At 36.7% G+C, this 25,940-nt stretch overlaps 1 protein-coding gene across 25 annotated transcripts in view; it reads left to right on the top strand.

Annotated features, from left to right (window-relative positions):
- LOC145664324 (uncharacterized) overlaps nt 1–25,940 on the top strand; it is a 1,583,153-nt gene that overhangs the window by 408,640 nt on the left and 1,148,573 nt on the right. The window contains exon 13 of one of the 25 annotated variants that reach the window (XM_081730939.1): nt 18,768–19,011. The exons of the other annotated variants lie outside the window; for them this stretch is intronic. The gene's annotated coding sequence lies outside the window, so the exon portion shown is untranslated. The remainder of the gene's footprint in view (nt 1–18,767; nt 19,012–25,940) is intronic. 25 annotated transcript variants of the gene reach the window in all.

Below are 25,940 nucleotides of genomic sequence, written 5' to 3'. Positions count from 1 at the left end.
GTGGTTTCCAAGGGGGGGGCAAGGATAAGCAACTTTTCAAATGTAGTTCCAAATTTTGTTGTAACTAATGTAAAAATTCTATTGGGTTTTCGTTATTCCCAAGTAAAATTTCCTCTTAAGGGGGGTGGACAGCGCCCCACCTTTCCCCCCCTGATGGGCGCCCTTGGAGATGGATATAGGCCCCACCTTAATGTGTGCCGTATTACGCGAGGTGCTCACATAGAACACTTGTAGTATGTTCTTGAAGAAAACTTTGACAGTTTAACTTTCTTAGTACATTTCTCACACTAACACATACTTCTTAGATTTCACAGAATAAATTTCTGAAGTTTGTGAAGTCAAGTTCATCAAGTTCATCTACTACTCTAATAATCAGGTAATAAGATTACACATGCATACCTGAAAGTTCTTAAATTACAGTAACATTACTTACGAAATCGATGTTCTTAATTATAATCTCCTCACGCAATATTTCGAGGGAAATATTAATTATTAGTTTATTAAATATGAATATACTAAATTAACTACGATATCTGTTTACACATTTAATCTTATAAGTTAATCCTAAAGTACTATATTCTTTACTTGACTTTCCTATCTCAAGGACTGCCATCTTCTGTATCCTACTTTATTCAATACAGAGCTAACCTTATTATGCCATCTTAACTTCACGTCACTATCAATCTGGAGAATGCCCTGACCCCAGTGAAAACTGCTATTACTTACATAATATTTATTGTGGTATATGTTTGTACTATGATACAATTTACTAAATATATTCTGTCCATCCTTTTTATATTGTATTGTGTATAATTATCTTCAAAAATACCCAGTTTTCAAAGTTTCTTTAATATTCCGTTTACGTTGAATTCCACACTCGCACATAGGGATGCTCACGAGACAAGATTTGTGGCCGTCTCGTCTCGAAAATGTGCTGTAAAAGTGATGTCTCGACTCGAAAAATGTATATTTCTCTATTGGAAGAGCCGTGTCTCGACTCGAATTTTGTCAGGAAAGTCCTGTCTCGACTCGTCTCGTGCGCATCCCTACTCGCACATCGTGTTTTTACTTTTCCGTATTTATTTTGGGGGAATACGCTTCTGTCTCATTTGTCTAGGCTCCTTCCAGAACATCCTCTAGAGTCTTTGGTACTAATAGCAGCAAAGGTTTACTTTACTTTACTATGTAGGTACTAAGTTTTTTTTTTTTTTTTTTAAGTTTCCTGTCACCTCTTCCACCAATTTTAAACTCTTATTGATTCAGGTAGTCAGAAACGTAGACAAAGGTTGGTTCCTGTAGATTCTGATGCTCTGAAATACCGACTTTTCTCTAAATTTATTCCAATTTTAGGGGATATGTTACAAATTTTAATATACCGTATTTGCCGGCGTATAAGACGCACCGGCGTATAGGACGCACCCCCTTTTTTGGAAACGATTTTCGAGAAAAATATAATATGTGAAAATTTTATTAATTTCCATTATTTTTTGTTCAAGTATTTGTTATATTTTATTTTACTTTAATGTAGGTATTTTACTTTAAGCATAAAATGTAAACAGATATACTGTAAAAAGACAACAAAAAATACATGCATTTATGACAAAAATACAATGGACCACACCTTCTCTATCCACATCTTAATTCCGTTTTCATCCATCCAACCCTTTTCATGAACGTGAATCACTACACCATTTGGTATTTGTTCTTTTGGTAATGTTTTTCTTTTAAATACCAAGAATGGCGTCAATTTCGTTCCATCTGCACAACATGATAGCACAACAGTGTAACGCGTTTTTTCATGATCAGTGGTTTTCACAGTAACAGTTTCTTTGCCCTTTTAGTCCACTGTCTTATTTGAAGGTACATCAAATTTGAGAGGTACCTCATCCATATTGGCTATTTGCAAAAGTTGAAATTGTTTACGCTTTCTGATTTTTAAGACATATCTGTGAAACTGTACAATTTTGTCATCATATTCAGCTGGCATTCTCTGTGCTATTTTAGTTTTTACACGCATAGAAAGGCGATTTCTTTTCATGAATCGGGAACACCATGAAGTTGAACCAATGAAATCAGTGATACCTGTACGCTCTGCCATAGATTTTGCTTTGGGGATTATCATCTTTGTAGACACTGCAATCCCGTCCTTCCTTTGGTTCTCAACCCATTTTCTTACATCCTCTTCGAGTTGTGGCCATTTGACGACTCCTCTGCGAAGATTATGCTTAGATCGCTTTGCTGCTGTAAGTTCATTTTCTTGTTTTCGCCAGGTGCGAATCATCTTTTCTGTAGGAGGAGGGCCAAAATGACGTTCTGCGGCTCTATTCCCATTAGCTTTAGCATATTCTATAACCTGCAGCTTAAACGCTATGTCGTAGCTGTGCCTCCGCGACATTTTAACAACTTGCCACGATAACGAAGATTAATGAACTGAGGCAGAACACGATGCGAATCTTTCTTAGCCTTTGTTGGTCATCTATTCATAAACAATACAAAACATAAAATCTGTGGTTACAAGTACTAAATAAAAGAACACCGTCATCCTTTCAAAAGCAATGTGGTGAAACAACAATCGGTGGTTACAAAGAACACGGACTGTTTGGTCTTTATTCAGCGGTTTATAAGAACCACGGCGACAAGTTTTGCAGGCATATTCCTTTCGGAAAAACAATGTTATTGGTACCTTTGAAATATTCAACCTTATGTCAGCACTTTCTTGAACCCTGATTTCAACAACACAAAGGAGAAGCAGAGGCAGTGAAATATAATGTCTTCGAAATACCGTTAGTTGCATAAGACGCACCGGCGTATAGGACGCACCCCAATTTTACCGACAATTTCCAGAGGAAAAAAGTGCGTCTTATACGCCGGCAAATACGGTAATTTATTTAGTTAATATATTGAATTTGAAACCCACTCAAAGCTTTGGGCCTTCCAAACATACCGTAAATTTCTGCATACGTGCCTGTTGGTGGTATGCCATTCCAGGAACTTCATTCGAAAAAGGACACCACTTTAATCTTTGCATTGTAAAAGAGAATCATAGGCCGTTTAACTTTTCCTCTTGTATATGCAGCATCATAGCTGTAGGATTATTTTCCATTTCTTCAGGCGTTTCTTCTTCATATTCATTATTCCTGCCATCCCTTTATAATCAGTCATCTTGTTATGTCTTTCTTCAAACATGCATAAAACACTTTGTTCGGCAATCCTCGATGAGACATTGCTAGTTATGTAACTCTCTGAAACTCAATATTTTCTATATTAGTAAATTTCCAATTTAGTGCTATGTGACGTCACAGTTGGGTGCTCACCTTTTCAATAATAGGTAAAGGATTTGGCAGATAACCTGACGTTGTTAAAAGACAGGGGTGACAGGTAAATAAGAACAACGATTTGTTATTCAGATATTTTATTTTTGGATCCATGTCTGTGCCAACACTTCGTCATCTCCCCCCCCCCCTTTTCCTCATTGTGCTTCCGTCAGATTTTAAAACTGCACTCTTACCATACATCAAACCTGTTGAAAATGACTATTCTACATACTAGCACTGTTACCTTGGGCAGTAAGTAAGACATGCAGTTACAATTCATAATTTTCCTTCCAATTGATGTTACAAAAAGTTTTCTGAATAAGATCACAATTATGATTTAGAAATGTGTAAATAACAATTCACAACTTACAAATAACGCACTCTAATTATAATATAAAATTAAGGGAATGATCTGTTGAATTGGATCTAATATCTATAAGCATTAATACAAAAAGAAAAAAAATACATCGTCAACAATAACAGGTTCCTTTATCACAACCAGTGGCGCAAATCTATCTTCAACATTAGGGGGACGCATAAGACCGATCACATAATATTTTTTTTAAGTGATGCTTGAAATTTATAAAGTTGTAAAACAATGCTGTGAAGGATCAGGGAAACAGAGTTGTCTTCAACACTGAAAGGTAGGCAGATTTCAGGCTTATGCTGGGGGGACATCTATTTCATCTCACTTTCCTTCGTGACAGTCGAACCCAAATCATCACATCCCCCCCCAAGAAAACGCATTTCAAATCGGATTATTGGGGGACAGATTCCCAGTTCCAAGATTGGGGAAACATGTCCCCCTAATGCTCCGGGATTTGCGCCAGTAATCACAGCTCAGAGCATACTCAGAGTTAACGCTTAAAAGTCGTGAGAATTCGTTTTCTTATGTGTGCACCGAAAATATACTTGTTAGAAACAAGAGACTGAAATTCTAGTTAATAAGAAATGAATACATGTGTAGGAGATTGTATAAACCGGACCGAAACATTATACTGTTGGTTCGGTTTCCCTAATTTAAGAAAGTATCTTTAACAATGTTGAAACCAATAGAGGAAAAGGTGCAAATATGGGCTACCACTTTTGGACTGCAAATAACTCGTAGACACATGACAGTCGAGCAAATTTAATTACTGCAATAAAGACTATGCGACATTTCCTACCCAAGATATTAAGAAAATTGAAAATAACAAATCACTAGTATTGTACATTTATATTTTTCTAACACTCTACGAAATCACGGTACAAGAAATGGTGGTGCAAATATGGGCTACCAGTACAAAAACATACTAATATGAAAAAAGTGGTACAAAAGATCACAATACTACCAAATGTAAGTCTATACACTTAGAGACAATAGTCACACACACACTCGTCGTGTTCAGCACCTGCGCATTCATTATGTGCCCACATGTGACACTTTATGCACTGAACCTAGAGTTCCCCGTGTGTATCCGCTGAAAAGTTGCCACGATAGAAAATGCAGGGCACATCTTCATATGTAGGTTTCTGCACGCCAACAAGTAGATCTAACTCCACGTCACTGTCGTCGAACAAAGTTGCTACAGACTTTGTGGATGATTCCCCATAGTCCAGTCTTCTAGCAGGGGTTGATTGCTTCGTTGCAGAGCCTGTCATTTTTATTTTCTTGCCTTTTTTGTGTGTTTTACAGTTGCTATCGTCGATTCATACAGGGATAGCCTATAGGGGGATCCAGTTATGAGCGATTCAGCGCTACTCTTACAACCTCTTTGGCTTGTCTTCTTCTTGATGGTGGGAGGAGGTGCAATTTGAAATTGACGGACCAGCTGTGATGGACCTGCATGAGACTAAATCTGAAGTACTGCTTGGTGAAGAGGACTGATTTTCTGTTGATGGTACGCTGCTTGTTGTCCCTGCATCAGTCTTCACAACAACAAAATCTTCGTCAGTGAAGATGCTCCTATCAAACGGCATTATTCCTGTAACACGAAAACCATTTACTGCTACGTCTGCTCTCTGCACTTTCAGAAAAGCTCTTCCAAAAGGCTCCATGATGTCATAAGGACTAAGAGGACCATTGGAATGAAGAAGGGCAGATATGATCTCATTGCTGTAATGATGCTTGAGAGGTCCCATAAAGGTTTATCCAACGGTTGTAACTTTTGCGTACAATGGGGAGGCAATGATTTAAAAATAAATCTGGCAATGCTCTACCGGCTTCTTCTGATGTGAAAGGATGAGGCAAACCATTCACTACTGCTAATTGATACGCAAGACGTCTCAAATCTGTCACCGTGAAACCAAAGAAATGTGACTCCATAAACAGCAGTAGTTTCGACGCTGCTACTTCAGGAGAGAGAGAGATTTGTTCTTGCTAAGAGATTGTAAAGTTGTGCGAGGATAGTTAAACACTTGTGCAGCTTTCAGTGTCCCCATTTTCTTTTCTCTGACAGCAGCAATTGCTTTCGCCATGTCTTCTTTATTCCATTGTTTCCGTTTATTCTGTGGCATATATATCTCTGCTTGCTCCTTGGCATGCTGTAAAATAAATCGTAAAGACTAACTAGAAGCTTGGCTCAACATGGTGCAAATATGGGCTGGTAGCCAATATTTGCACCAGGCAAGGTAGCCCATATTTACACCATCACGCCACTGCTCAATTTTATATTCCATATACCATTGTTGGTGTTATCTGCACCTAACATACACAATACCAACAATTCTAATAATTGAACTCAACAGACACACTCAGAAAAGGACGCCCCATACACTCATTTCCAAGTAAAAATATGAAACAAATATACCTGCGAAAGTTTTTGTTCCCTCAAGAAACAACAAAAATGCACTATCCACTCTGTATGAGGTTGTTTCACTCACAACTGCATCCTCTACCTGAGTAGCCTCGTACCAATAACTTGTTGCATTCTCACAAGAGTGCGTCACTTAACACATCTTTAATTTCGATTGACAGTATTTACACCATAGCCGATATTTGCACCTCCTCCTCTACTCATTTCAGATTTTGTCAGGGGGGAGTCAAGATTGTCCACCAACGAGTTTCAAGTTTTCTTGATTAGTATATTAGTATACAATTTACTAAAATGACTTTCTCAAACTCAGGGTGTGCGGTTGGTCCTCTATCATCCCCAAATAACGCCCCTGATTAAAACTATGTACCGTATGATATAAGGGGGTTTTGTCCTTTTGAATTACCATTTTAAAAGTTTTAAAATTATGTGTTATATATATATATATATATATATATTCCTGTGGTATTAAACTGTCTCCCTTGGTTTTAGTAACGCCCGGATTGATTTTTTGACAGCTCGTTCTGGCGAAAATCTGAATTCAACACTTGACATAGCATAAAACGAAGTTCATACAACTACATACACTACTAATATATGGAGAATTATAAATAAATTAGTCATTTTCCCGTTTCTGCAATATAAGAGTATAGAAAATAATGAAACTACACTTGCCGTAGGCGCACCAATTGACTAACAATTGACGTATTATCAAACATCTGAAACATTATGTCAAAATATATTCTAAGATGTACACGAAACGACTGATTGTAATCAATCAACAACCCAGATTGGCAGTTAGATTTTGTAAATTTAAAATTATTACTTAATCTACTGTTTGATATTGTTTGTAGTCTTCTTACTACAACACTTATCAAATTTTGAAAAAGCCATTTACATATTATTGGTACCTATGTATTAAATATATATCGATGTATAATTTTATACAGACTCTTTGTAATTAGGTATACCTCGAATAATATAAAGTGCATATCTGGAATTATTCTGTCATCTAGACGCCATTAAAACTATATAGTAGTAAATTCGGATAAATTTGTAATATCTTAAATTTAGATCTAGTACTTCCTTTTGACAAACATTTTAAATTTTAATACGGGTTTATGGACAAATTCTTACTAATATCTTATAAACAATTTGCATTTTTCAGTTATTTTTGTATATTTTTCATTTCCGATATGAATTGCTTTACAAATACTTTTTTACATAACAGACACATGTGAATTCTTCATTGGTCTATAATTTATTTGATGATACTTGGCTTTCACATTTAATGATAACTTTGATAAACTCGTATCAAGAAAAAGAAGCGAGTGTAAATATTGAATTTCCGTTCATTACATAAAAAGCTTTAAAGTTTGATTTTTAATATAGGGCCTTGCCCCCCCTTGAAAACCACAACATGGGCGCCCTTGGGGCCTAAAGGTGTTCTTTCCGCATGCACTAGAACCTATTGTCTTTTAATTTGTTCTTTAACGATAGTTCACACGAATATCTCCTGTCTCAGACAGATTTTGAAATTAAGAGCCCTAATCATTGCGAAATTAAAATACCGCTAATCTTACAGTAATCTTGTGATATCTTCAAATAGATAAAAGATAATCGAAATGTGAAACAAGACCGCGCTAGATTATTTTGATCAAGGTACCGTTATCACGAGTCACGTAGCTAGTAGCTTTCCGTTTGCAGCCATTTAGAAACGCGAAAATAAATATGTATTTTCTACTGTACCGATTTTCTAGATGGCTGGAAATCGAAAGCAGGTAAGTGAGTCGTGATAACGGTATCTCATGTAAAAAAAAATTGTCTAGAGATCTCTTGTTCCACTTTTCGATTATCTTTCATCTGTTTGAATATATTACATAATTATTGTAAAATTAGCGGTATTTTAATTTCGCCGTGATGCAGTCTCTTAACTTTTAACTCAGTGTTTTAAAATTTAATTCCTAATTTGTTTGTGAAGTTATTTTGTTGAAAATCACTTTCCATGTCCATTTTCAACCCTATTTCCTTACACTACAAACGATTATATTTTGCAGATCTCTGTTGTTATTTGCGAAGTGAATGATGTCATCAGCGAAACGAAGGAAGGTCAGATGTTTACTTTTGTATTTACCCCTTCAACCACCCACTTCAGGGGCGAAACACACTGAAATTTATGAAAAAGCCTGGAAGAAATAGTATCACACTGACAACCATACCTACTTCTCTATCCTTATAGTCCTCCTAGAGCCTAATAGTTGGATATTTTTAGTAGCTTCTTTCAAGACCTAAAACTTTTTGTATAATCTTCTTCGATACCATTTGCATTAAATCGTGAATAACAACCGGGGTCTTTACAGAATCGAAAGCTTTTTCACAGTCAAACAAATGCACCAAATAATTATAATTCATACTCGTTTGACTATTCTATTAGTTTATTCACCACTTGAATATGATCTACTGTGCTGTAACACTTCTAAATACAGCCTTTTCTTGGTTGGATGAGGTTTAAATTTATCCAACAAGAGCTTCAACACTTTCGAAAAGAACTATAAATCTCAGCAAGATAGTTTTTAGGTATATAAATCTGTACATACTGTATAATTGTGTTCTTTTTTATGAAGAATATATGATATTGGCACTTCTTCAGTTTTAGGAAACTATATCACTTGATAGTAATTTTGAGTAAAACTTTGTTAGGATTTTTCGGTTCTTTGCTAATTCAGTTTGTTATGGCTAATAACTTCATCCCTTAGTTTTCCTACTTTCATGCTCCTTATGCCGGATTCAACTCTGTCTCTTTATCTTCAATTTCTTTAACTTCCGGTTCATTGCTTGAAGATAATTTGTTGTTGAATATTTAAATCTTCTTCAGGCGGGCCGCGGTGGCTCAGTAGTAAAACGTTCACCTCTACTGCATGGGGTCCCTGGTTTGATTCCAGCTCGAGCCAAGTGGATTTTGTGGTGAACAAACATCGCGTGCGTGGGTTTCCTCGTGGTTCTCCCATTTCCTCTCACTTTCTTCATTCCACCACTTCCTTCAATTCTCATCATCACTGTCTCCTTTAGCTTAACCGGCATAATAGTGGGACGTAAAACTAAAAGATTTCATTTCATTTAAATCTTCTAAAATATTTCTTCACGGTTTTTACTGGTTATGCCTTCTTCTGTTTTCAGCGCTTCGATAGACTTTAGTCCATTGCTTAGGTTCTGGTATGCCTTCTTCCTGGTCCATGTTGTACTTAATTATTATTCTTATGAGATTGCGGGTAAACTTTCTTATATCTTCTGTAATTTCTTTACGTGCTGCTTTGCAAGGTTCTAAACTAAACTAAACTCTATGGACTATGGAACCCGGAGGTTCAATGCCGTTCACAAAAGCTCTCCACTGACTTCTGTCCTTAGCCAACTGCATCCAGTTTCTACTTTGTATTCCAATCTCTGCGAGATCCATCTTAATATTGTTCTCCCATCTGCGCCTAGGTCTTCCTAATGGTCGTTTTCCGATTGGTCTTCCAGTCAAGACTTTGAAAGCGTTTCTACTTTCTTCCATTCTAGCTACATGACCCGCCCACTAAGCCTCCTAGATTTGACGACTCTAACAATATTGGGTGAACCATATAAATTATGTAGTTCCTCGTTATGAAGTTTCCGCCATTCCCCATTTCCGTTCCTCTTGGGTCCAAATATTCGTCTCATGATCTTGTTCTCAAATACTTTCAGTCTATGTTCTTCCTTCAAAGTAAGTGACCATGTTTCGCAGCCATATAGAACAACAGGCATGATTATCGTTTTCTATATTTTAAGCTTGAAATTCCTGGACAGAATTTGCGACGACAAGAGATTTTGAACCGAGTAGTAACACAAATTCCCTGCTTTTAGTCGACATTTAATTTCTCCGTGAATATGATTTTCGTCTGTTAATATTGATCCTAGATATTTGAGACTATCCACTTTATCAAAAGTATTATTTAATATTTTAACGCATCCATAATTTGCTGTATTCCGGTTCCGACGCACTTTCATGTATTTAGTTTTCTCTGCATTTACTTGTAAACCCATGTCCCTGCAAGCGTTTAATAAGATCTCTGCATTTCTTTCTATTGTTCACCTATCATCCCTTATTAAATTTACATCATCAGCATATTCTACACATGCAAAGTTCTACATATTCTATTTTAGATGCTGCATTATCACCATTATCCTTCTTTTCATCATTAGATATCTTGTTTCTTTGGAGATCATATTCTCATTTCTCTTTGTCGTAATACTTCCTTTGTATCCATCAGAATGTTTGTGATTTTCCTTTTTTCCGGAATGTTTATGTCCTCTTCGAGTGTAACAAAACATTCCAGTTCAAGTTGAACTACGACTCGCTGGTCTTGAAAAATCTTCCTTCCTATGTGCTTGCCTGTCAACCTGGAGACTTTTTGATTCTAAGATGTGAAGTTTTCACCAAACTATCCGATCGTTATTTCCTGTGTTGAACCTGCCGAAATATGTTAGTCCTCAACTAACCATGTTTGACATGATGTATTCCTTTTGTTTGTCCTTCGACTTGAGTGACGCCGTGTCCACTGTTTGTTGAACATTTTTTTAGAGGGAATTCAAAACTTAACACTTCTCACGTTCTGCGAATTCTACCAATAGGCTTCTATATTTGTCTCGTTCGTCAAATCAGGAATTTCTTTTTGATTTTTCGTTTGCCTCTTTTTTGTCCTATTCTGTGGTTGCAGTTTCTAATGATAATATATAAGTTACTTTTTTCTCTGTTATTAAACTCTTCAATTTCTGAGTCTTTAATTTCTTGCACTGTCTCTCTTGAATGTGTGTTGTGGGAGCAAGCAACGGTGTCTTGATACATTACAGGTAGAAGACACTAAGAATCAGTAGCAGATATGCGGAACCGACGGAATTTACCACCAAATATCTTACCCTTACCTCTTTAATTTTGCAGACTGGAACCTTTCATTACAAGGTTATACAAACAGGTTTAACTAATGATAGGAGAGTGGATAGGGAGTACGGTACCGTCATTTTAAAGAGCCTGAAATTTCTTTCATTAATCATGAGAGGATAAGGCTCCTCATTCTCGGTAAATCGAATTGCGACTGGGCAAAGCAAAGTTCAAAACCACATGCAGGAAAAAGGGTGCTAAGACTACGTTGCTATTTAAAACTGACCATTGCTACATATCATGTAAAATTTCTGTCATCACAATCAAGAGGGTCACGGAAGATCAACTGGGACTCTTTTCCAATGTAGCCAGAATATCAGGAATACTTCTTCCAACTGTATTATTAACCAAGACAATTTTCTCGCTATCATATTCAGAGCCAAACTATCCGCTATACCGAAGTAAGCTAGAAATATGTCTTTCTCTCTAGCTATATGAGATGATGTAGTTGTTTTGCAATAATCTGAGCTTCTTAAGGTTTATCACAAATCTTAAAGTTCTTAGTAACATATCATTCTCCTTTTTCTCCTGTCCTAGATTGATTTTAAATAGTCAACAGTTTTTCATTGAAATGTTTCTTTCATTTTAAACATGACCAGTGCCGGATTTACGTAAAAGCTAAACAAGCTTTAGCTTAGGGCCCCACTCTCTCTAGGGGCTCCAAAAAATTAAACGAAAAACTGGAAGTATATTTCTAAAATATAAGATAAACAATAAATAAAATAAAATTATACATAGCAATAGTGCATCATTTTGTGTAGGCTTCTATGATGCAAATAATGGGGCCCCTTCTGCTAGCCTGATTCCTAAAATATCACTAATGTCTTCATTTCTGCATATAGTGTGAGTAAATTTATCTGGACACATAAAGTACTCCATTACCTTCAAATAGCTTAGGGCCCCACCAAACCTAAATCTGACTGAACATGACGCATCTACTTATTTAGTGTCATGCTAGCATTAAAAAAGCTATTCTCTACATATCAAATATTCCGACATGGGACATCTTTCTTCACCATACCATGTAAAACCATTTTTACATATTCCTCCTTAAATAGCCCCACTTTCTTGCTTTTTCTCTGTACTGTATAATGACTGGAAGCAAACATAAGTTTGACACACGCGCGGATCCAGGGGGGGGATCGAGGCGTTCGCCCTGCCCAAAAAAGGAAACTTCCTTATTTTATTTATAAATAAGCCCCAGAATTTGGAGTTCTTAAAAGTAGTTTTAAGTAGCAGTATTACAACCCACCGCCGCCCTCCAGAAGTACGTCCTGCATCCGCCTCTGGTTTGAGACCCACTATTTGATTGTTTTCTTTGTCTCTTGGAGTTCTTAACACACCACTTGGATTTTACTCTCCATCTCCTATTCCATAAACTCCGACAGGACTCATTTTGACAGCAAACTTTTCTATTTCTTGGGTTTTCCAAAAAATATATTATTTCGAAATAGTAATTACGTATGTCACAGAACATAGAAACAAACACTTTGATGAGTTCACACATTAAACCCAAAAATGATATTAATATACAGCATTTGGTAACACATATTTAGTGCCATCAATGAATGCTACTTCCACAAAACTTCATTCATTAGTGCTGTATCGCCAGACCAATTTGAAAAGCGAAAAAGGGTATGAAAATATACAGCATTCGGTTGTACAGAGGTTGTTCAGTCTACATTTGGCCAATTTCGACTTACCTAAAAATCTAGAAGAATCCATGGCACCAGGTCCGTAAGTGCTCGATGTGTTTCCCTTGGTTCCTAACAATAGCCCGACAGCGTAATTTCCACTCTAATAGGCTTCTCTGAAGAACTGGGAGGGGAATCGTGTCACATTCCCTTTGCACAGCTTTCCAAAGTCCTTCCAGAGTTGTCACACGCCGTTTTCCCAAAGCCCGCTTCAGCAATCCAAATCCACAATAGTCCATAGGACTTGCATCTGGAGATTTAACAGGTACCTTATTGAAAGGTATCACCTGTATAACAATTGCCTCCTCCATCTCCCTGTAGAATGCAAGGGACGATCGTGAGGTATGTGATGAGGCTTTGTAAATGTGAATGCGCACCACATTGGCGTCATTTCCGTACATTGTTGGAATCTCATGCTCGTAGATCGGCCGCATGATCTGCTCCTGAAAATACTGCGAATTTATTTTGCAGTTCTTCGCCACCCTACGAATCTTTAGTTTATCTCGGTAACAGTAGCCAGTAACGACCATGAACCCTTTTGGAAAGAATTTTTTACAGACACGGACCCTCCTTCTGAAGCCCTTTGCGCTTTTCTCTCGGTACATGATGGCTCTCGGTTTGCCGATGTCGGAAAGGTAAATACATGCTTCATCGAGAGTTACGACGTACATCCACGTTTGTTTTGCCAGATGCCGTTCGTAGAGCTTCCGGGCGTTACACTTTCGTTCCTTTTGGTGGGCATCCCTGAGAAGATGGCCGCGAGCTTTCATGATATTTCCAGCTTGAGTTCATGGTGTAACGTCTGGCTCACAGTCCCCAAAGACACGTCAAGACGATCAGCCATACATCTTTGTGTTGGCGGATTTTCTTGCATTGCCATTTTGCGACATTTCCTCTGCGTGGTGGAGGTGGCCTTGGTGCATTCCCGCTTCCTATTGTAAAGGAATCAGTGTGTCTTTGCATGGATTCACAAAGACTGTTATTAATGATTTATTAATTTATGCAGACAATGATGTTGGCGACATGTTTCTGTTAATTTTATTTGTGTCTAGTGGAGTTTCAGTGTATTTCTAAGAAGGACAGAGACCTATTATTTTACGAGTATAATTTCTAACAAGAAATATGTGTGTAAAGAACTTGCGCCCAGAACTGTCAACAGCCAACTGATCGTTGTTTTGCTGCATCAGCATTTTATGGATATTATGTGTTTATTGTAATTATTTTCTCTATATCTTGTAATAAAGTTACGAGAGACACCTTCCTGACTCCTCCCAACACCTAAAACCACACCTCCTATGACGTCTGGGACTCGCTTTTGATGTCATCGAGAATAGTTGCCGAGCCTGGGGGCTCTCCTTAAATAGCCCCGGTTACTTCCGTCTCGAGGAGTAGTGGTACCGATTTGAAGCCGGGAGTAACGGTTCGGAGTTGGAGTTAGTATCGGAACTACGATTGAAGTTGCTTTGGACTCCTTCTACGAACTGGCGGATGGCCGTTATATCTTGCCAGTAGTCCAGGACCTGATCCATAGAGAGTGTGCGAGACACCAGGAGACCAGTGAGGAACCAACGCACGCCCGGACGTCATAATGAAGGTACACCTTTCCTAATTGATAATCCTATCCCAAACTCTGTCTCTCTTCTTTTCATAGAAATTCTTCGTAAATTACTCTAATATCCCCAATGATCTTTTAATTCAAAGGACAGCCGTCCGAATCCAGTACCTGTATTACGAGCTAAATTCCTCACTTTAGTTCTTCTGACGGCTTGTGAGTAGGTGGAGTTTCCCTTCATTTTTCCTCCCCCACACACCTTTTACATGGTGGAGATGCTGGGCAACTTTGTTGGTGATCCAAATGGTGGAGCTTCGTTACCCTTGTACTTTTTAATAACATTTTTATTACACTTAAACTGATGCTGCAATCATTCTTCTTGCACTGTTTTCTAATGACAGAAACACTAAAGTAGGAGTCATGAAGAGCCGCAACATAGCCTCCCCAAAAGCGGCTTAGTTTGGAAGGCATTTTGGTCACAGAGCGGAAACCTACACACTTTGAAACAAATTTAACCAAAGGATAGAATTCCACCTAATTTAACTTTCTATTTATTTGTAATTTTACTTACTCTAGGACTACAGGAGAGGTTAATTTGCAGAAGTTTGAAACGTGAAATCCAAATCACATTTAGCTTTAGGGTTATCACCTTTTGATAAAAAGACTAAAACTGCACATGATTATTGAACATGTGAGATCCGCAGGTTCCTCGCATCCAAACTTGAATATACAACAATTTATTAAGAATAATAGAATGAAATAATTACATGCGTATTGATATTATTCCTTTCCTTAGGACATGCATGGTGAATGAATTAGGTCTTAAACGGCATCGGAAGTGTCTCTATTCATCTCAGCGATGCCGGAAATTATGAATCAAACACTAATATCCATCATTTTCGATTATGTTTATATATCATCTTCTCACTCCTCCTCTTTCCCTTGCCGAAAATGTGCTAAAAAAAGACAGTTTGAGCAGGATCCATTGTGTACTAAAATCATCAATTTCGAATCAGTGGTCTTGCAAGAGTTAATCATCTTTAGATTAATTTTTATTTATAAAGATCTTTTAATTTTAGGTATAATTTTTATGAACTATATAAATAATCAGGTAATACTGCAAGACAGTTAAATTACTTACTGCATATATTATTTCACTTAACAAAAATATTCTTTCACTAACATCTCATCACTGAGTTTGCTGTTTCATTTGTTATCAACATAAAAAGATCTGCATATAATAGAATAGAAACTTTTGTTTATTATATTAAAATTTCGTGTTTTTTTTTGTCATTCTACATAGAATATATAATTTTTTTGAAACATTAAACATATTTTTTTAACTATAAATTGGAACATATTTGACATTTTTTTACAGGCTGATAAACAGCAAATTCTGAACAGTTAGTTATAAAAGAAAAACTTCTTCTAATAATTTTCCAGGAGGTAATGTACCTAAAATGGAAGCCACATTTCCTCGCTGAACTGCTATGCTAAAAAATAGAATTGTATTTTTTAAATATTAGTGTATTAGTAATTACTAAAGTTACAGTTGGTTGCATATTTATATAAAATCTCTTTCCACGCATTTGACTACGATAAATTAGCTAAAACAAGCAAGTACGTATCCTGTGTAAAGATTTTGTATTACCTTATCATTCACTTTGTACTCAGATAAGTTTCAGTGTTCGATTTTTAGCAGAAAATACATCAAGGCCCGTTGTTCTGTCACATTATATATAATACAATCTGAATCTCAATGTTAAGCAGATTCAAATTCGAAAGTCTTTTATCGTTGTAATTAACAGGCATGTTTTGATGCGTTCTTAGTGAAGAAACTTCTTTCAGAACAAGTGGAACTCACTGGGAATCCTATAACAACTTAAAATATTTTATATAGATTAGGATGAGTTCTTTCTTGATGTCTGCTTGAACATTCCTCAACTGATCTCTATGACCCCTGTCTTTCAAAATACTTTCAAGACCTCAGAACCAACCTGTGGTCCCATAGTATAGTAAGAGAGATAAACACTGGTCTAGAGTGCATAGCCATTCCTGCTTCCTCTTTAGTTACTCTTATATAGACTACATCAAGCAATTATGCACTTACCTAATTATGTTTTAAAAATTATACACTAAAATATTAGGATTAAATAATTCCGATTTGGCATTAATGAAGGAAAATCTCTTTAAATTTGAGTTTTTGTTATGATGCCACCTCCGTCTTATCTAAAAGAAAAACGAAAAAGGCATACAGCCTACTGTCTTTTCTTGCCTTTCATAGAAGCAACGGAAACGTGTAATAAATAAAAATAAGTAGAGACTACGTCGGTTTAAAGAGAAATTCGGTGAATATACAAGAGACATAGGCATGTTTAGATACTTTATATAGGCCCAAAGAACTAAAAACCATACTGTTTCACTTGCAAAACGATAACAAATCTTATCAAAACGAACGGCAAGGTTAAAAATTACACATTTCGTAAGCAGTTTATCTAAGATGCTAGTGAAATGTTCGTACACAAAGCTCATTTCTACTATATCATTATTGATGATTCATTATGATTTAAGAGAGACTTATAGCAAATCTCACTAACCAGAACCATGCAGTACTTGCCTGATTTGATGGATCTGTTAATGCGAATGGGGCGAGTTATTGTCCTTCAGAAACTCTCGTAGAGAGTCTAGGACGAACTTGGAGGATGCTTCACCAGAATGTAGGAAGTCTTTGATTCGGCGTCATTTCTTCTTAATTTTCGCCTCTACGAAGATAAACAGTTACTGTTCACTTCATTGTAAAACTGTATTTATTTCAGTTGCGGAAAATCAAAAGTTTTCCCGCAACTGAAATAAATACAGTTTTTTAAAAAATAAAATAAAATAAGCGCACCAAAAACGCTTAAAGTCTTGTGAGAATCACTTGAGCTGCAATGTGAATTCTATATGCCGTATGTCCAGGAATGACGTATGTATATAGATTCTGAGCACTATAATAACCTCGGTAGCGTTTTTTGGTATTGAACTGATCTTCAAATCACTTATTAATGCTTAGGGGTGCACGGTGGCTCAGTAGTAAAGCACTTATCTTAAGTGTGTAGGGTCCTCGGTTTGATCCCCGGCCAACAAGTAAGTTTGTGGCGGACAACATTGCGTTCGTGGGTTTTCTCGAGGTACTCCTGTTCCCTTCCACTTTCTGATTTCATCATTTCTTTAACCATTTACTTACATTAATCATCGTCTCCCTTAGAGTAAAGAGCATAATCGCGGGATGCTAAACTCAAATATTTCATTTCATTTATTTCACATATTAATTCTTGAAAATCAACTGAAATGGATGCTTCCCAACGAATCTTATATACTTGTATTTTCTTGTGCCTTTCATCTTCGAGATTACAAAACAAAAAGTGAACAATCTCCCACTCATATTTGGTAAAGAACGCGATGCTTTGGTACCGAGCTTCAATGCAACCGTTTGGTTTTAGTTCTCATGTACCTATATTTATTAAGATAAAAAAAACATACATGAAATTACAGTAGATAATATATATTATTCTTATGTTTGTCTGTCCTTTTGTTATATACAGAAATGTGTTATTTTTAACAATTATTTCTAATAACACCACATATGTCTGCTAACTCATTCTTCGCTAAGCACTTCCTCATAAAAAAAAGAGTCAATAACTTAAATGCAGTTAAGAATATCAAGAAACTGGAAAGTAAGTCACGTAGTGTAATCATTATGCTATTAAATAAACTAATAACCGTTCCCAAATCTTCTCTTATAGACCAGAAATTTGCTTTGGTAGTTTACGACGTCACCCAATTTTATGGGCAATACGAAAAGTCTTGGTAGTTCGTATCAAAGCGTTGCATACGTATTATCTGATTTATTTCTTGTTGATATACTTCAGTATCTTTACGTTATTCAATACTTTTTTAAAGTGGGGTGAACTTATCGAAGAGCCATCTGTCATTTATTAACAATAAAAGTGATTATATCTTTTAAATTTGCATTATATTAGTATTTACGAACGTGGGTGTTCACAAAGGGGACTCCGAAACAGTTTCTTTACCCCCCAAAATATCTTGTATATATTGAGTAAAATAACTGCATGATCTATTTACATTATTACTGCTATTTATATGTAAAATCAGAGTTGGTTTGGATCATTGGCACCGATTCTCATAGGTCGAAGGGATTCTAACTCCCCCCCCCCCAAGTTTCCTTGGGCCGACGTACAGAATCTACTTGTATTAAAATTCACATTGATGCCTTGTTAGATTATATATGGCAAGACTCAATGGGCCAGCCAAAGTTATACAGAAATCGGTGCAACTGGTTCGACTGTGTGCGTTCCAAGTTTGAAGGACAAATGAAAAATTCTGAAACTAATTACACTCTTGCATTTCTTTATATTTGTTTGTTGTTACTTCATGCCATAAATCTTTTTGTTTTAGTAAAACATCCCACGTTTATGTATCGAGACTGACGAAAATGTAATGATGAGATGTATGAAAATAGTGGAAGGACGAAAGTGGGAGAAAAGGAAGGACCCCGAGAAAATCCAACCAGATATTATTTGTCCATGACGAAGCCCACCTGGAAGGAGCTCTGATCGAACCAGAGACCCCACTCGCAAGAAATGAAAACTCTATCGCTGATAAACACAGCCCTGTGTATGCCATGCATCTTTGTATGTTTGTAAGTTATAACAATTAATTTTATTAAAATTATTCCACAACAACATGCTAATCGAATGTGATAATTCCATATTAAGCCTGTACGTACGGATTGGATTAAAGTCTGTAAGTAGTTTCTGTGGTGTTAAATTAGATTCTAAGGGAAGGGGCGATTTTGTCGGTACAATATTTCATAGGAAATTTTATAGATATAAAAGGTACCAGCAAAAATCACTTTCCTTGAAATAAAGCATATGCACTAGGGTGGAGTGAAAAAAAGTCATTTTTCTTTTTTCGGAAACGGGTACCCTTCAATGACTGTGTATGAGACCTAGTAACAATTCTGTAAAATATTTAATTTTTATGACGTCATCTTGAGTCTGCGCATTTGGCTTAAATTTTGAAAATTTTGGAATATTTTTACATTTTTACAATTTTTTTTAAGAACTTGAAACAAAATAAAACCCTGACGGGTAGTCACTAAATAGTAAAACAAGGCCTTAAATATAGACAGGATTTTTTAAAACATTTTCAGGTGGTGGTTTCAGTCTGTGCATTAGGCCTAAAAATCGCCAAATTGTCCGAATGTTCCGATACTTTTAACGTTTCATAATTTCTGATATCCTCTTATAATGTTATCAAAACTTGTTTATATAGCTATCGTTAATCAACTTTGCATTGTGCAACTCTTCGCTAGTTCATATTAAACTATCCAGGACTCACACGGGGTGGTGGTTGCACTTCGAGTCCCACCCATGCCCTCCCAACCACCCAACCATGAGAGCATGTCCTTACATCTGTAAGAAAAATCTCCAACATGTAAATTGTTTCTTTGTGTCATATATTGGACGGATATTTCTATCAAACATTCTAGTTTTGATTAAGCATTCTCTTTTCTTTTTATCACAGACCAATTTTGAGGAAGCAGTGACTTCTTTGACCGCTCTTTCTACCGCTTGCGTGTGATGGAAGTTCAAAAAGAGTGCACTAAGAAGCTATGTTTACACTCTCGGTTTTCAGTAGCCTTTGCAAATCCTGATTTTTCAGATGCGTTGTGGGAGGTGGTTCTGTCACTTCCACATCATTCCAATCAATCATATCGACATACTCTGATGCTTCAAAATTTATTTTCGGGATTTCAAACCGTTTTAGTGGTTTACTGGCTTGCTCTCTAGCTCGAGCCTTGATGATACGTCTTAAAGCCAGTTTCTTTATATGATCTCTCTTATCAACCCACATAGCTATGAGCATGTTTTCATGGTGAGTCAAGAATCCATTGTCTTGGATACATTTGTGTACAATTTTCCGATTTTCCTCAAATAGGTAAGTGCAACTCATTATAAGTTTCCCACAAGTTTTTAGCTCCATTATAAACTTTTGGATTACACTTGATCCTGAACCAGCTAGGTGCATAAACTTTCACGATGAAGGTTGCCAACTCTTTTAGTGTTTGCGATGGAGTTTTTGTAGCTACGTATAATCTTAAAATTCTATTAGCTGTAGTCAACCATCTCGCATGGGAAAGCTTTCCTGGACTTCTGTTTTCTAATTCTTGAGATACTTTTCCACTCGAAACAGCTTTACAAATGTCATAAAGGTATTGCTGGTCAGTAGTAAAACCTTTTCACCACCATGATCGATAATATCAGTAATAAACTCTATGGGCTCAAACTGAACTATTTTCAATGCATGACACGTTGCCAAACTTTGACCGACAGGTCCAACAAATCCTTTTGGTCCGCTAGTAGGTCCATCCAGCATTTCCACTAAATGCCGTATGGAAGTTCATTTGTATGCGATTGCCAAATAACCCACTGCAGAGGTCTACCAAGTTTCTCTTCTAGCAAGCAAATTACACCATTATATTTTCCTGTGTTTGTAGGGCATCCATCACAACCAATGCAAACTATTTCCGACATTGTAAGATTGTGCTCAGAAAAGTAATCGACGATAGAATTAGCGATGTCAATGGCTTTCCCAGACAATGGAACTGTGTAACCGACGAATTTCGATTTAGGCTCCTCTATGAGTGAAATATGATCTTCTTTAACAGTTGTTCTGTGCATTTTCCCATCGTCTGTCTTGTGAATACGAAGGGTGTTGTCACTTCTACCGTCAAAGTATAAGGCCTGTATTTCTACCTTTGTTTCCTTATTTAGAACTTCATGCCGAGATTTGAATAGCTCGCGTCTTACTTTACTCCTGTCTACCACGTCATTTGTAACATTATCGAAAGAATGAGTGGACTGTACATCGCGTAAAAGAGCAGAGGCTAAAGCTGCTACTGCGCGATCAGGTACGCCATACCTATCACATACTCGGGAAAACGATGGTATTTTTAGCCTAGTTTGAGTATTTATGGTAGTAGCTGAGGAAGGGCCAGGAACTGGTTCCTCTAAAACAACCTCCACATCTTCTGGAACACAACCTATTTTTTGAAGTGGGACAGTTAAGTCCATAGCGTCCTCATTGTTGCTATACAAGCCAATATCCTTCATATCCTTCACAACGTTTCTTACACACTCTTTCTTCTTCTATCATTTTTCTTGCTATTTGCTTTTTATTTGCTGACTTCACTTTAACCCATTTGGCGCCAACGTCCTATATATAGGACAGTGACAAAATACGTCGGTTTGCAACACTGATTAATCAACGGAATGTTGTTCCGTTCTGTGCATGCTCAGACAAGTACATGCTTTCTTTGTTCGTCGTGTGTGGAAGATTGGTACATTTTGGAGGGAAATCTGGCATCGTTAAATATATGGAATTGGATTGTTGATGAACGTTTCTCTTGTCTTCGAAACAGAAAATGGAAAAGGCCGAGAAATCGAAGGTAAGCATTTGTTTTATATTCTTAAAACATAACTCTTTTTGATACATTAGTTGTTTAAATTCAGAAAATAAAATAATGTGATAAAAATACCTTGTTTCTTTAGTGTCCTATATATAGGACATCGGCCATTAACCTACTGGTTTCAAGGAATTTTAATTTCCGGGTAATTTAGCAACGGAACTCTATGTACACATAACTTTGAAACGGATTTGCCATTTATTTACGGAAAATTTGAAAATAGAATTAACAAACCGAACGCCAATTTAGATATTCGAACATTTCATTGAAAAGACTATTGCACACATCGTTACTGAAACAAACCGATATGCTGCTCAACATAATACAGACTTTTCCGTATGTGAAAATGACATCAGGCAACTTTTAGGAATTTTGTTGTATATTGGTTACGTTTTTGTTCCACGTCAGTCGATGTATTGGGAGATATCAGCTGACTGCAATTTTCCAGTAATTGTGCAAACTATGGCACGGAACACATTCAGACAATTAAAAATTTCATTCACTTCAACAATAATGACGTTATAGACAAATATGACCGTTACTTCAAAGTCAGACCCTTGTATAATCTAATAAATGATGCTATTCAACAGTTTGTGGTATTTTTCCATGAACTAACTATAGATGAGAGAATGGTACGATATTATGGTAGAAATAGTTTGAAAATGTATATGAAGGGTAAAGCGGTGAAATTTGGGTACAAATTATGGATGTTAGCCACACACAATGGTTACTCAGTGCATATAATTTCCTACCAACCTGGATCTCAAGGGGATACCAGATTATCCGATTATGTTATGGAATCTTTGCTGTCCGTTGTGGAAAACCCAGAATGCCATTCGGTATATATGGACAACTTCTTTTCGTCATAAAATCTTGATTCCAATCTGAGACAAAGAAACATTTTCATGACTCTAACAGTCAGGGAAAATAGAACCGGAAAATGTCCTTTGATGTCGTCAAAAGAACTAACAAAAAAGGAAAGAGGATTTGCGGACACATGGTTTGATCGTAACTCAGAAATCAGTATGGTTAAATGGAATGATTACAAGGCTGTGACTGTTGTAACGAATTGTGAATCCGTTGATTATGTGGAAACAGTAACACGAAATAACAAAGGGCGTAAAGAAAACGTCAAAGTGTCATCATGTATTGCTTCATATAACAAATTCAAGAATTGCGTAGATTTATTTGACAAATTGATGAGCTTATACCCAATCAAGATCAAGGGCAAGAAGTGGTATTGGAACTTATTTACGAATGTTGTTGAAACTGCTTTAGTTGCTGGATGGAAACTTAATCAGATCTTGGACTTAGGTAATTTGGATCTTCTAGAATTTCACAGAAGTGTTACAATGGCATTGCTCTCACAGTCTGCATCGACAAGACCTCGTCCGCGGCTACAGGGACTATACAGAAAGTGTTCAGAAGCACGGAAAGCTATCAAACATACCCTAATACGAAGTGAGAAAGGAAAGCAAAGATGTCAAGGATGTCCAAAAAGCCGATAACATCATGTCAGGAATGCCAAGTTGGCTTGTGTGCCGTTCAGTGCTTTGATAATTACCATCGTTAGTGTAACAGTGCTGTGTAAAGGTGCTAAGACACATTGTACGGGTATGTAATCTTGCAAACGTTGTTTAATAAAACTTAGTAAAAATTAGATATAACTGTGTTTGTTTTTTAGAACTGTCAACCCAAATTGCCAATGTCCTATATATAGGACAGGCTGTACCGGGCGTTCCCCGGTACATACAATGAAAACCTATTTTTCTTTTGTGTATGTGTCCTATGTAAGATAAAATATGTAGCACTCAATCAAAAATATGCATTAGAAAAATTATGGCACCAAATGGGTTAATATCAACATGTCCAATCGCCATTTTCCGAACAGTTCTTTGATCGGTCAAGAATTTGCGTTCAAGTATTGGAACCTTCATAGTGGGATCACATTTACAAAGTTTAAAATCTTTACATTTACATGCACTAACATCAAACAATGCCTCAACTCTATTGTTAAAGTCGGCTAGTTTTTTTCTTTTCTTTTCTTTTCTTTTCTTTTTTTTTTTTTGAAACTGTCCTTATCTTTGTCACGTTTGTATGTTTTGTTGAGTGCTTGATCTAAATCAACTTCTTTTTTTAATAAATCTCTAATAGCTTTAGAGATTATGCATGGGATTGAAGCTTTTTCCCACAAGAAGTTTAACTTGTCAACAACAATCTTGGACACTACTAAAAAAAAAAAAAAAAAAAAAAAAAAAGACTATTTTTTTTTGCTTAATTTTTTCATTATTCCAAACATAAATGTAGTATTTTTATACATCTTTACGGGTAGGAAGCAAAGACTCGCCCATATCTTGACCATTACCTATGATAGAATGAGGTAAATCCTTGCCACGAGTCCTAGGGAACGCCATAACGCAGTGATAAACACCCAAAGCACAGTAACACACAGTACTAGAACACTGAACTAGAAGAAGAACGTATATAATTCGATGACTAGATATAATACACCACCTATCACTCTCGCTGTCAAAACACGACTAATGCAGTTAGAGAGGAGAGAGGGAAGGAGTCTCAAGTCGCCACTTGTCTGTCTTACCAAGGTCAATGCTCCCGGATGAACCACTGCAAGTTGATTCACACCAGGTTAACATTACTACACCTACACAACACAGTTAACACGTCTTTCTAGTTTTGTGAAAAGGCTTACTAAAAGCTTGGATACTGATTATAAGAACGTGACCTGATGATACATATATGCTATTTTAAAATATTACTGATTATATAAATAATAGTAAATATCGGAAATTTCGGACAATTTGGCCTAATGCGCGGACTGAAACCACCACCTTAAAATGTTTTTAAAAATCATGTCTATATTTAAGGCCTTGTTCTACTATTTAGTGACTACCCGTCAGATTTCTTTTTTGTTTCAAGTTCTTAGAATTTTTTTGTAAAAATGTAAAAAAAATCAAAAATTTTCAAACTTTAAGCCAAATGCGCAGACTCAAGAAGACGTCGTAAAAATTAAATATTTTACAGAACTGTTACTAGGTCTCATACACAGTCATTGAAGAGTACCCGTTTCCGAAAAAAGAAAAATGACTTTTTTCACTCCACCCTAATATGCACGTCCCAGGGCAGGGCGACCGAGACGATTGCCCCTGGCGCCGCAACTGGAGGGATCGCCAGGACAACAAATCAACAAAATTCAAGAAATTCAGATTATGTTGGTAAATTATTATTTTTTTTTTAAATAATGTTAAATCAGATCATACTTTAATCTGTGGGTATCATATTTTAATAATGATCAGGCCACGGCTAAGTAAAATTTATTTCATTAGGACAACAGAAGAGGCTTAATGCCCAGTTATAGTGTCGTGTAGATAATTATCTATCATACACTATTATACTGTAAGGATCCCCACATCACGACAAAAGCACATGTCAACACAACACGTGCTATTGATTGTAAACAGCCTAGCAGACAAGAAGCCGACACGACAGACACCGAGGAACGCCGAAAGAAGACGGACCTCACGGAAGGATCCGAAGAGGATAGATAAAAGCCCGACCACCGAGGGATCCCTCATCAGTCGACCGACCAACTGATCAAATAACCTACACCAGCCCTGAGGTCGCACTGGACTAGGGGTACACCTATCCTTACCCGAGGTCTCACTGGACTAGGGATCCTTACTACAACCAAGCCTCGCGAAGCCGCCTTGGGCTGAGGGGCTATCCTTGAAGACTCACCAGAACCAGCAGGTACCCTGGAGACTGCCTTGAGAGAAGGGGCACCGTGCAAAACACCTACTTCCTCTCATCTGGTCAATAACAAAATACGAACTATTTTTACTCTTTATAAACAAAGACATTGTATTTAACAAATTTTATAATAAATTGGTGAAGGGGATAAATCGCGGTCCATTATTGACTCTACCAAAATCATTACAATACAAACACAAATATACGTCGTTTAATTATGCAGAAGTTATTGTCAGACAATTGTTTTGAACTTGTTTTCTGACATACTAAATACATCTGCTATACGAAATCTAATTATTTCGTTAGGAACATATATGAAGCACATATTGTCC

The sequence above is a fragment of the Thermobia domestica genome, chromosome 11 (assembly GCF_964235325.1).
Source record: "Thermobia domestica chromosome 11, izTheDome1.hap1.1, whole genome shotgun sequence".
In the NCBI taxonomy this organism is placed as follows: Eukaryota; Metazoa; Arthropoda; class Insecta; order Zygentoma; family Lepismatidae; genus Thermobia; species Thermobia domestica.
The sequence above is the reverse complement of the archived record's forward strand: the minus strand, read 5'-3'. Positions and strand labels throughout refer to the sequence as shown.